The 12453-nt window shown below is 27.2% G+C and overlaps 1 pseudogene across 1 annotated transcript; it reads right to left on the reverse strand.

Moving 5' to 3' along the window:
• Positions 1-498: 498 nt before the first annotated feature.
• Positions 499-7463, reverse strand: LOC145061201 (UDP-glycosyltransferase 85A8-like; annotated as a pseudogene). Its single transcript, XR_013687130.1, has 3 exons — positions 6877-7463; positions 4212-4772; positions 499-1035 (listed from the first exon to the last, which is right to left on the reverse strand). The product of XR_013687130.1 is annotated as a UDP-glycosyltransferase 85A8-like (transcript).
• Positions 7464-12453: the final 4990 nt, after the last annotated feature.

Below are 12453 nucleotides of genomic sequence, written 5' to 3' on the forward strand. Positions count from 1 at the left end.
AATAAAATCTGATTTTATATATTTGTGAGGGTTCAATAACGAAAAATCATATATGAAGTTTACTAGGGATCTACGACGGAAAATAAAAAAAATCATTTTTGAAGTTTGCTAGGGATTAGCTACCGGAAAATTAAAAATAATATATGAGATTTGCTGGGGATTAGAGACGGATTTATAAAAAAGGAAATGAAGATTGCGACAGATCAGCGATGGAATACTGTCATCAAATTTGTCACGAATGTCCTAAATAATTGTATTAAGGGACCATTTCGCGACGGATACTCCGTCACTAAATTTATCGCAAGGATAAACTGATCCGTCGCTAAAATCCTCACTAGGTAATTAGCCACACTTTATTTAGCTATGGAGTATGTCCGTTGCTAATCCATCGCAAACATCATTTAGCGACGGAATAGCGACAAATTCGTCCATCTCTAAAACCCATGTTTCTAGTAGTGAGAACAAAGCCACATGATATCATCTATAAATAATATCGTCTTTAATGATAAGAATACACAATTATATTTTTTTTCATAATATTTACAGTTTGTGTGAACCAAAGACATACACGTTGTACCTAGTAAATGTCTAGTTACATTGACATCTTTTCTTAAGTCAACACCAACTAAAGTTTGGAATACCTTTTATGACAATATTAATAACTACTATTATTGAATATTGACTTCACTTTCTCAAGAGAACCTCGGTAACTAATTTATCAAAGTTGAGATAAGACGACCCCTCAATAGCAATTGCTTCTTCCGCTTTCTTCTTCGATTCCAAAGCCTTACATTTTATCATTTTCCCTTTCTTCCCATCCATCATCTCCCTCACCTGAGCTTCCACCTCCTCTCTCTTCACATTGGAATCTATTTCCATTCCAATCCCCCACTCTACACAACTATAACGACAATTCGTTTGTTGCTCTGCAAAAAACGGCCAACAAATCATTGGAACACCGCTGCTAATACTCTCAATAATCGAGTTCCATCCACTGTGAGTCAGGAATGCTCCAATTGTTGGGTGCTTTAAAACCTTCAAATATAGACCAATAAAGAAACTTTTTAGTGACAGATTTAAATTTATGTGTGATATTAGGGTGAACAAAAACGATCCGAAAACCGAAAAACCGCGAAATAACCGAAAACCGAAACCGAACATAAAACCGACGGTGCAGTTTTAAATTTTTACAAAACTGCAAATTTCGGTGCGGTTCGGTTTTAATCCGTACAACCGCAAAAAAAACTGAAATAACCGCAATATATATATATATATATATATATATATATATATATATATATATATATATATATATATATATATATATATTGAATTTATTTTGTTAGCGTAGTGGCATACTATGATCTTAAATATAGGCTATTTTGAATTTAGAATTAACTAAATTTTAGAATATTTTAGTTACTAATTAAATCCGCACAGAATCCATCCCACCAACCGTACTAATATGTATGTATGTTAGAAATTTAAATAAGCATAAATTTTAGAATATTTTAGTTGCTCCAAAGATATATATATATATATATATATATATATATATATATATATATATATATATATATATATATATATATATATATATATATATATATATTCAAGATTAAATAAGAAGGAAACTTTTGGTAAAAAGGTAAAAAGTTTTTTTTTCTACATATTTTTTTAGTGAACATACAAAATGAATCATTAGATGATTCAAAGGTAAGATGATTCACAAGAAAAAAATTCCAAAAAAAACATCTTCATTATTTATTTTTAAGTAAATTAAGAAAAAATTCACTTTTATTACAATTTTAATGAATAACAACGAAATCATTGTGTAAATTAATCATCGGTGTGTTTTTTTGAGAGTTTGTTTTTGGTGAATTATGTTATTTTTGATTCACCTAGTGATTAATTTCTTTTGTTCGTCAGAAAAGTATGAAGAAAAAAAAAAACTCTTTCCTTCCTACCATAAAAAATTTATTACCGGATATATATATATATATATATATATATATATATATATATATATATATATATATATATATATATATATTATATATATATATATAAGGATTATATGGAAAATAAATGATTACAGCAACACATATTTGAACCAATGAAAACGTAAGAACGCATCTCTTTAGGTAACTAAATAAATAACTTCCACAATATATTTTGATTAAAAAAAACTTAGAAAGTTTAAGCTATAAACATAAACCAAATTCAACTACATGACTTTAGGATAACTACATAAGTTATATTTCACTCTTAGAAAGTTTAAGCTATAAACATGAACCAAAAACCCTATAAAAGTTATATTTCACTACAAATTCAACTAAAAAAACTTAGAAAGTTTAAGCTATAAACATAAACCAAAAACCCTATAAGATTTCAAAATTTTGCTCTTACTTTTACTGTTGAAGATTTTTTTAAGTTATATATACATATATATATATATATATATATATATATATACACACACACGAAAAATTGTAATAAAGTCCCTACATATTGGCCTCTTAATCGATTTAGTCATTATATATTATTTTTATTAAATTAAGTCCCAAATATTGGTAATCGTATTCAATTTAACCCTTTGACCCGGTCAACAGGTCATCCAATTTCAAAAATTACATTTTTTACCCAAATTTCAAAATTAAATACAAATTTGGTCAAAATTTTACACTTTTGGCCCAGATTTTAAATTTTGTTACAAATTTGGTAAAAAATTTACCTTTTTTGCCCAAATTTTACAATTTCATTATGAATTTATCCCAACTTTAAATTTTTTTTACTACATTTTTTCTCAAAAAATTGTTTCAAAAATGTTTTTTCTTTATAAAATCATATTTATACAAAAAAAACGTATTTTCACATACAAATCTTATAATTTCTATATAAAAACTTTTTTTGAAAAGTTTTTGTATATGAAATATCTATTTATAAAAATACATATTTATTAGGTATATAATTTTATAAAATTCCGTTTTTACAAAAAAATGTATACAAAAACGTATTTTACAAAAAAAATGTATGCAAACGCCTATCACCTTTATATATATATATATATATATATATATATATATATATATATATATATATATATATATATATATATATATATATGCACACAAATATATGTGTATCTATATTTTTTTTTATAAAATCATGTTTTTTTATATATTTTTTTTATAAAAACGTGTTTGAATAATTTGTTATATAATACATGCTTGTATACATTTTATAAAATCGTGTTTGTATACATCTTATAAAAACGTGTTTGAATAATTTTTTATATAGTACATGTTTGTATATATTTTATAAAATCGTGTTTGTATACATTTTATAAAATGTATACAAACACGTATTATATAAAAAATATTCAAACTTTTTTTTATAAAAAAATATAAACAAACACGAATTTATAAAAAAATATAGATAAAATAGGTGTTTGTATACATTTTTTGTAAAATACGTTTTTGTATACATTTTTTTTATAAAAACCGAGTTGTATATATTAATATACTTAATACATATTTGTTTTTATAACTAGATATTTCATAAACAAAAAAGTTTTTAAAAAAAGTTTTTATATAGAAAATATAAGCTTTTTAAGTGAATACACGTTTTTTGGTATAAATATGATTTTATAAAGAAAAAATATATTAGAAACAATTTTTTGAGAAAAAAAGTTGTAAAGAAAACTAAAGCTAGGATGAATTCATAATAAAATTCTAAAATTTGGGCAAAAAGGGTAATGTTTTGACCAAATTTGTGACAAAATTTAAAATTTGGGCAAAAAGTGTAAATTTTTGACCAAATTTGTAATAAATTCTGAAATCTGGTCCAAAAAATTAATTTTTGAAAATTAGATGACCTGTTGACCGGGTGAAATGGTTAAATAAAATACGATTACCGGTATTTGGGACTTAATTGAATAAAAAATATATATATAGGGACTAAATCGATTATGAGGCCAATATGTGGGGACTTTATTGTAGTTTTCCTATATATATATATATATATATATATATATATATATATATATATATATATATATATATATATATATATATATATATATATATATATATATATATATATATATATATATGACTTGAATGCGTGCTTAAATAATGCATCTGGACTATTTACCAATTTTTAATGTGGTTTGGTTTTATTACTCAGCGATTAGAAAGAATAAACATCACCTGTTCTTGAGGGCACCAACTAGTCACCATGCCTCTCCCTTTTGTCTCGTCAACAAACTCTGGTGGCAGCATGGCCTCATTGCCTCCGACAATGTCGGGCCTTGTAATCCACAAGAAATCTTTCTTGCTGTTCGCCAGTCCCCACCCAAACTCGATGAGCCGTTCTTTTGTCATGACCGTAATGCTTCCAAAGTTAACGTAAACAACTGAACCAGGGTCTTTTGTGTCTTCCTTCCAGAGGTTGGAGCCAATGTGTTTGAGCTGGTCATTTTCAATATGTTCTTGCATCAAGTGTAGTGGGCCTATGGTGAAGGTTCTTGGATTTAAGACAACTAAAGGGTTAAGGCTATCTTGTTCTAAGGCGTCAAAAGTGTTAAGCACGACAGTCGAGCCTCTAGGGATAGCTGCAGCCTCAGTTATGAAATAGTTCAACATGGTGTCATTTATGTCTGTGGTTCGAATGAAACTGGGGAAATCCTTTAATTGGTAATTGGATGCTATTCATTCCAGGGATCCAATCTAAGCTTGTCTCCAAATACCCATTTGTTACCTCGCTCATATCTATATCATTTCAATAGTTACTTTTCATGAGTATCTATATGTAGAAAGGTAAAACTAAATTTATTTGTCGGAAAATAAATAACTTTTATACAAACTTAATAAAATGGTAACGGTGTATATAAAGAGATTAGAAAAATGCACATATGCAAAAAAAAAAAAAAAAGTGTTTATTATCGTTTTTATAAAATCTATTGACAACATATATATATATATATATATATATATATATATATATATATAGTCCTGTTCCGATGAGAACTCAAAAAATGGTGTGGACTACGAGAAAAATTTTTCACCACTTATTTCGTCAAGTGTATTACTTGATTGTGGTGTGTTCGCATGTGACTCACGTCCGTGGTAATTAATATGGACTCGAGGATTTAATCACTTACGATGAACGTCTATGAAAAATTATTTAAGTTATTTTTATTATTTATTTTCGTTCATTTTCTATTTTTTTAACTTCTTAATTAAAAAAGAAATTTAACAGATATATACTTAGTTTTAACGTTTTTTATTTTTTACGTTTATTTTTGGAAAAACTTATTATTTTTCTTATTCTTTTTCGTTTTTTATTTATTTTATTTTTTAATATATTTATTACATATTTATTACTTGATTGTGGTGTTTTAACGTTTTTTATTTTTTACGTTTATTTTATATATATATATATATATATATATATATATATATATATATATATATATATATATATATATATATATATATGGGACGGGTCATTTGCGAATAAAAAAATAGAGATCTTGAGATTTAGCCTTAGCTACATATTTTCTCATTTGCTGCTCTAACGATGGAGCGTACTAGCCGCAACGAGGGATGCCAAATCATAAATGATTATATGACAAAGATGTATAACCATATGTGATTATACATGTTTATACATATATTGTTAATCATAAATGATTATATATATATATATGTATGTATGCTCACAGATTAAGTAATCATATATGATTATGATACTTGGTAGTGGAAGAGGTGGTGGTGGCAGACATGACGGTGGTATAAGTGACGGTGTTGACAATTGTGGGGTCGAATGGTGACAGAGGTGGTGGTAGTGGTGGTGGCGGTGACGGTTGTGGTGGTGTAGATGTGGCGGAAGAGAAAGAAACAGGCAAAGCTATATAACTTTCATGATTATAACAAGTTTGTCATGCCGGTATACTACCGATGGTTAGAGTGGTTGATGTGAAATATAAGACTGAGGTTGAATTCAAAGATTTTTATTTTTTTTTAATGTCCACGAAACCTATATATATATATATATATATATATATATATATATATATATATATATTTAAAAGCTGGTGTTACAAAAAAAATTATTATTATTATAACCAAATGACTTGTAGCCTAATAGTATTAGTTGTTGTGCTACTTTCTTGAGGTCAAGGGTTTAAGTCTGGTCTGGAACATATATAATATTAATAATAGTTTAGTAGGAGTATAATAGATATATTGTTCCAAAAAAAATAATAGAAAATAACAAAAATAACAAAACAAATTAAAAAATAAATATATATAAAAACACCACAAATAAAACAAACGACATCGCTATATATGCATTATGTAGGTTGTCTCCTTTGATAAAGTTATGCATATTTGATTGGATATCCTATCCGAAAGTAGGACTTTAGATCATCAGGAATACTCTCCTCGACAACTGTCGTGGAGAGATTCGAGATCAGCCACCAAAACGCACGAACCCACTTCGGAATGCATACAACGACCGGAAGAGAAGAACTAAGAGAGAGAGAAGACAGTCGCCTAAGAGTGAAGAAGAAACGGATTGGTCGTCTGCCTCCGTGCTTGCCACCACAAATCATCACGACCACGAGCCACTAGGGACCGGTGGGATAGTGTTGACGGTTGTTGCAGATATAGAGGACGGGCTTAGATATAATAAAACCGTACTAATGATCAAATAGAAAAAGTTATATTACAAAATAATAAAATAATATCATTGTTAAAGATAAAACAAAATTCAAACATTTCACTGGAAAAGGCCAACGATCAAAGTGTCATAAATATGGTTTTGGCAAGATGGAACTCCAGAAAGCAAGAATAAGAACAGTAATTTCACCTTTGAGGGGAGTATAACCCCTTTCAACAAGATCACGATAGTGAGTGTAAGCCAAAACTCCGCAAGTGCTCGGCGTCCAGAATAATACTTCTGGCAACCCAAACTTTTGGGCAGCTTTAAGCGTAAAGCTCATGCAACCATCGGATATTATAAAGGTCGGAGGTGGCACGTCAGACTCCTCGCCACCTTTAAGCCTACTGATCAGCTCACAGAAAGGTTCGAAACTGTGCTTAGGAACAGATTCACAGAGGGCCGGGATGGACTGGGTGGCTTCCACATCAGAGGGTGGAAGACCATCGGGGATGGAGTAGAAACGAAAATCGGGCAGACCATCAAGGGAGGAAGAACCTCGGGATCTGAGCAGGCGCTTATGGTTGTAGTGGGTGTTGACGAAGGAGATATGGAAGCCCTTAAAATGAAGGAGTTTGGCAAGTTTCATCATAGGGTTGATGTGGCCTTGTGCTGGATAGGGGATGCATATGGCATGTGGCTTCTCCATTTCTGCTATGGAACCCATCTGCTCCTGTATGTATTTTATGTGTATTGAGGGAGAAAGAAAGAAGCGGTGGTAGTATTTATAACTTATAAGTGAGAAATTAAGAGCATAAATGGAAGGTTAGCTTAATTAATAATATCAACCGTATCAGCTTTTTTTTTTCTTTTTGAAGTTGATTGTTTACGTTAGGTGTAAGTATGGTTCAGTTTGGTTTTGATTTTGATTAAAATCGAAACCGAACCAATATTTTCGATTTTTTTATTTCAGTAAAATCAAATTGTCATTTTTTTTAGTTTGGGTTTTTCGTTTTCTATCGGTTTCACGGTTTTTTTTTCGGGTATCGGTTTTTCTCCTTTAACAAATAACATAAATACAACTTTTGGTGAGCATCGACATATACTCTCCCTACATGTTTATGAACTATTCGAAAGACATTTTAAGTTTTGTTGAAATATATGTTAGAATGACTCACTAATATTAGTAATATGTAAGTAGAGAACATTCTAAGTGTTGTACATTTATTATACTTTCTTTCTTTTTAGTTTATTTATAATCTCAACAAAAACGATACAGTTTTAAACAGGTATTACACAATATACGTTCCATTTATATACGTATAATGTGCTTATAAATATTTTATTCAAGTATAATATTAAACTAATTTGGATATTCTAAATACTTTAATGCATGAAATCGAAGGTATGTTTGATAAAAAAATCTCACCATAATTTTTTGAAGAACATCACAGTAACATTTTTATGAAAAACATTACAATTAAACCCATTCTCGGAGTAAACTAAAACATATATATTTGATAGTTCAGTTTTTTAGGTTTTTATATTTAGAAAACAAACCAAACCGGAAAAAAAAAAGATTTTTATAGTATAAGGCATTGAAAGTTTAAAACCCCACACTTTCAATTACTTTTAATTATGGTACCATTTAAACCGTTTAAAGTCGGTGGCGGTGTTCATTTAACGGCAACTCCAATTTTTCTTTTTTTGGTTTATACAAGATTGCTAACTTTGTTTATCAATAACAAAGCTAGTTTTAATTTTTTGTAATCTATAAATTAATAATAATTTTATTAAGAGTAATTTGGTACTGTATAATTAAATGCAGGATCAACTAAGGAGCCATTAGTTTTTTTTCCAAACAAAAAGATAACTTTTATTATCCACGTACCATCTTGTTAATGATAATAATAGGGAAGATGATATACACCTACAACCTAAAATAAGAGTAATGCTGAAGAACCAATTAATGGAAACCTAAAAAATATGATATTTTAAATTTATGCTGAAGAACCAATTAATGGAAACCTAAAAAATATGATATTTTGAATTTAGGATGTAAAATTTGATTCTATAATTTGTGATCGTTGAAGAAAGGTTTTCCATCTTATTACGATGTATGTCCCCCTTATTATAAAATCATGGTTCTGTCTCGGAATTCAAGTTATGTCGTTGACATAAATGAAATTAGGTACTAACTTAAGAATAACTTAGATTTGTAGGTTAAAAAAAATAATAACATATAAAAATTAAAAATTTAATTCCTTGTTTGACCTAATTTTATTCGTCATGTGATATTTTATATGCCTGAAAAAAAAACATAGCATGTTTCACTTTACCGAATATTTCTAAGGCTGGAGGGTGTGGGGTGAGGTTTGGCTGAAACCGCAGCTGATGTGGCACTAAAACACCGCCCCCTCCATGCGGTTTTGGAAGTGCGGTTAGGGAATGTGGTAATGAGAGGGAGCGCTCCCTTCCTCTCTCTCCTCCTCTATCTCTCTATCTCTCTCTTCTTTCCACTCCTTTGGTGTTTTAAGGAAGCTACGGTAATGGGAGGGAGTGCGGCTCCACTCCCTCCAGCCTAATAATTAATTGTGGGCGGCTCCAAAATGAAGCCACAACCTCAAAATTAACTCCGCGTTACTGTTCATAATTTTTTTTAATATATATATATATATATATATATATATATATATATATATATATATATATATATATATATATATATATATATATATATATAGGGCTAGGTTAAAGTGTTTTTTACATTTATTGTGTGCTAAAATGTACCAATAGAAATTTAGTAAAATTATATTATTATTTAATTAAATAATGATAGATATTAAATGGTTTCCATAATTATATGTATATTAAATGATATCCATAATTATAATTTTCTCTTTATGGAAATTAATTAAATTCATCATTAATGTCAGCAATAACATTCTTTCAGAATGAATTCGTATCTAGGTTTTTATGTCAGCAATAACATTATTTCAGGACTCACTCACTTAAAATACAATAAAGTTGAATGAAATATGAAGAATGAGAGTGTATTCTAGTAGAATATACTCTCGTTCTCCTAGAATACACTCTTATTATTTTATATATGAATTCATTCTGAAAGAATATTATTATTGACATTAATGACGAATTAAATGAGTTTCCATAAAAAGGAATTATAAATATGGATATCATTTAATATACATTTAATGTTTACTCAATTTTTATTGGTGCATTCTAGCACACAATATATGTGAGAAACATTTGAACCTAACTCTCTCTCTCTCTCTCTCTTTATATATATATATATATATATATATATATATATATATATATATATATATATATAAAGAGAGAGAGAGAGAGAGAGTTAGGTTCAAATGTTTTCACTATATATTGTGTGCATGTATGATTGATTCTTGACCAATCATTTTAGTTATTTTAAGAAACTAATTAATGCATATTAAATGTTGAAGATGTAATTAATACCCATTATATCTTCAACATGTAATATGTATTAATTATTTTTCTTAAAATAACTAAAATGATTGGCTCAGAATCAATCATACATGCACACAATAGATAGTGAAAACAAAATAACCTAACCATATATATATATATATATATATATATATATATATATATATATATATATATATATATATATATATCTTCCTACATTTTCGTCATACTATCTTTCTACCTATATATATATATATATATATATATATATATATATATATATATATATATATATATATATATAGAAAAGTTCAATAGAGAACCATAATTATTGGTTCTCCAAGGAATCAAATCTTTTTTTCAAGTTTTAGAGCTTATTCTTTATCAGAAAAAAAAAACTAAAAAAAGTTCTAAATTCATAACTTAACATTGTGAATGTGAAAAATATTTTTCAGATTCACATTGTGAATTTTCAAAGATTCACATTGTGACTTTGACGATTTTTTTTCGAATTTGATATCATTGGAAAAAGGATAAAAGATTATGAATTTCTGTATTTTTAGTTTTTTTTTAAAATAAGATTTAAAAGTTGAAAAAAGGATTGGTTCCTTGTTTAATTATGGTTCTCTATTAAACCCCACCCTATATATATATATATATATATATATATATATATATATATATATATATATATATATATATATATGGGTGAGATCGGTTAAGAACTCATAGTTTCCCGAGAACCTAAGAACTAAAAGTGGAGCGTTGGATCAAAAGTAATTAATTAAGACATGATCGTCATCTTACTAATCTCATTTAATATTTAATTTTTTGTGTTATTTAACATATTAATATAAATGTCTAAAAATTTACGTCATAAATCAAATTTACATAATTTTTTTTAAAAATAGTATTTTTCGTTTGTTTTAAATACAGATTTTATAATTTTTTATAGAAAACATGAACTTTTGAAAAAAAAAAAAACTGAAAAAAATATTTTTATAAAAAAACTGTAATTTTTTCAAAAAACTGCAATTTTTTTTAAGAAACTGCAATTTTTTTTAAAGAAAATTGTAGTTAAAAAAACATTTTTTTTAAAAATACTGCATTTTTAAATAAAAAACTGCAATTTATTCAAAAAACTGCAACTTCTTTTAAAGAAAATTACATTTTTTTTCAAAAAAAAAAAACTATATTTAAAAAAAACTGCATTTTTTTTAAAAGTAAATTTTTAGGTGCATATGTGCATATTTTTTCGAATGCACATATGTATATTTCTTATACTATAATATTCATAAGTAAATCAAAACAAATCTTATATTTATTAATTAATCTATAAACATAATAGTACAAGTATTTTATTCGATACAAAATAAAATATAAAAAATAAAAAATGCTACAAATTTCAAACCGTTTTCATGTCTTCTTGTCAATATTTTCTTATTTTCTTCAATTTATCATTTTACACATCTTCAATATTCAACACAATTTCCTCTAATCTACAAGAAAATAAAAAAAAAATTATTGATACGAAAACACTCACAGAAATACATATGTGATTTTCATGTGATTAACATATAAATCACATGTAATTCACATATGATTCACATTTACATAAGACATCATATGTAAATAACATATGATTTATATGTAAATCACATGTGAATTACATGTGAGTCAAACGTGGTTCCCATGTGAATCACATATGATTTTCATGTGATTTACATATGAATCACATATAATTCACATGTAAATATATAATCTTTCTCATACCTTGTAAAGTAAATAAATAAAAGTATGAGGCTAGTGTCATTGAAGATAATAAAGTTCATTAACTCAAATAATTTTCACTTGTGATTTACATGTAAATCACATGTAATTCATATGTGATTTACATGTGATTTTCATGTGAATCACATGTGATTTACATGTAATCAGAAGGCTAAAATATCTCCTTATATGTATTGAAACAAAAAACCAGTTACATATATTTACAATAAAGAAAACTAAAACTTATTTGATTACTAAAATTGTATTCTAATTCTTTCACTTGATGTTGTTAACTGTTATCACCTGTGGTGTAGGTTAAATGTGTTGAAGTTTTCAGAGAATTTTACCAAACAAAAACAAAGCACATTTTTAAAATACTTGAGCATTTTATTTGAATAGTAAGTGACACCTAACTAACCTGACCTAAATGACCCCATGCCTCAAGAAACTTTTGATCAATTTGAATTTCTTTCATGTGTGCTTCCTTATCTTTTTTGTGTTCACCAACTGATGACAATGCCATACCATGTATAACCAATCACGTGTTATCAG

The sequence above is a fragment of the Lactuca serriola genome, chromosome 7, assembly GCF_051521515.1.
Source record: "Lactuca serriola cultivar US96UC23 chromosome 7, Lser_US96UC23_V15, whole genome shotgun sequence".
Taxonomy (NCBI): Eukaryota; Viridiplantae; Streptophyta; class Magnoliopsida; order Asterales; family Asteraceae; genus Lactuca; species Lactuca serriola.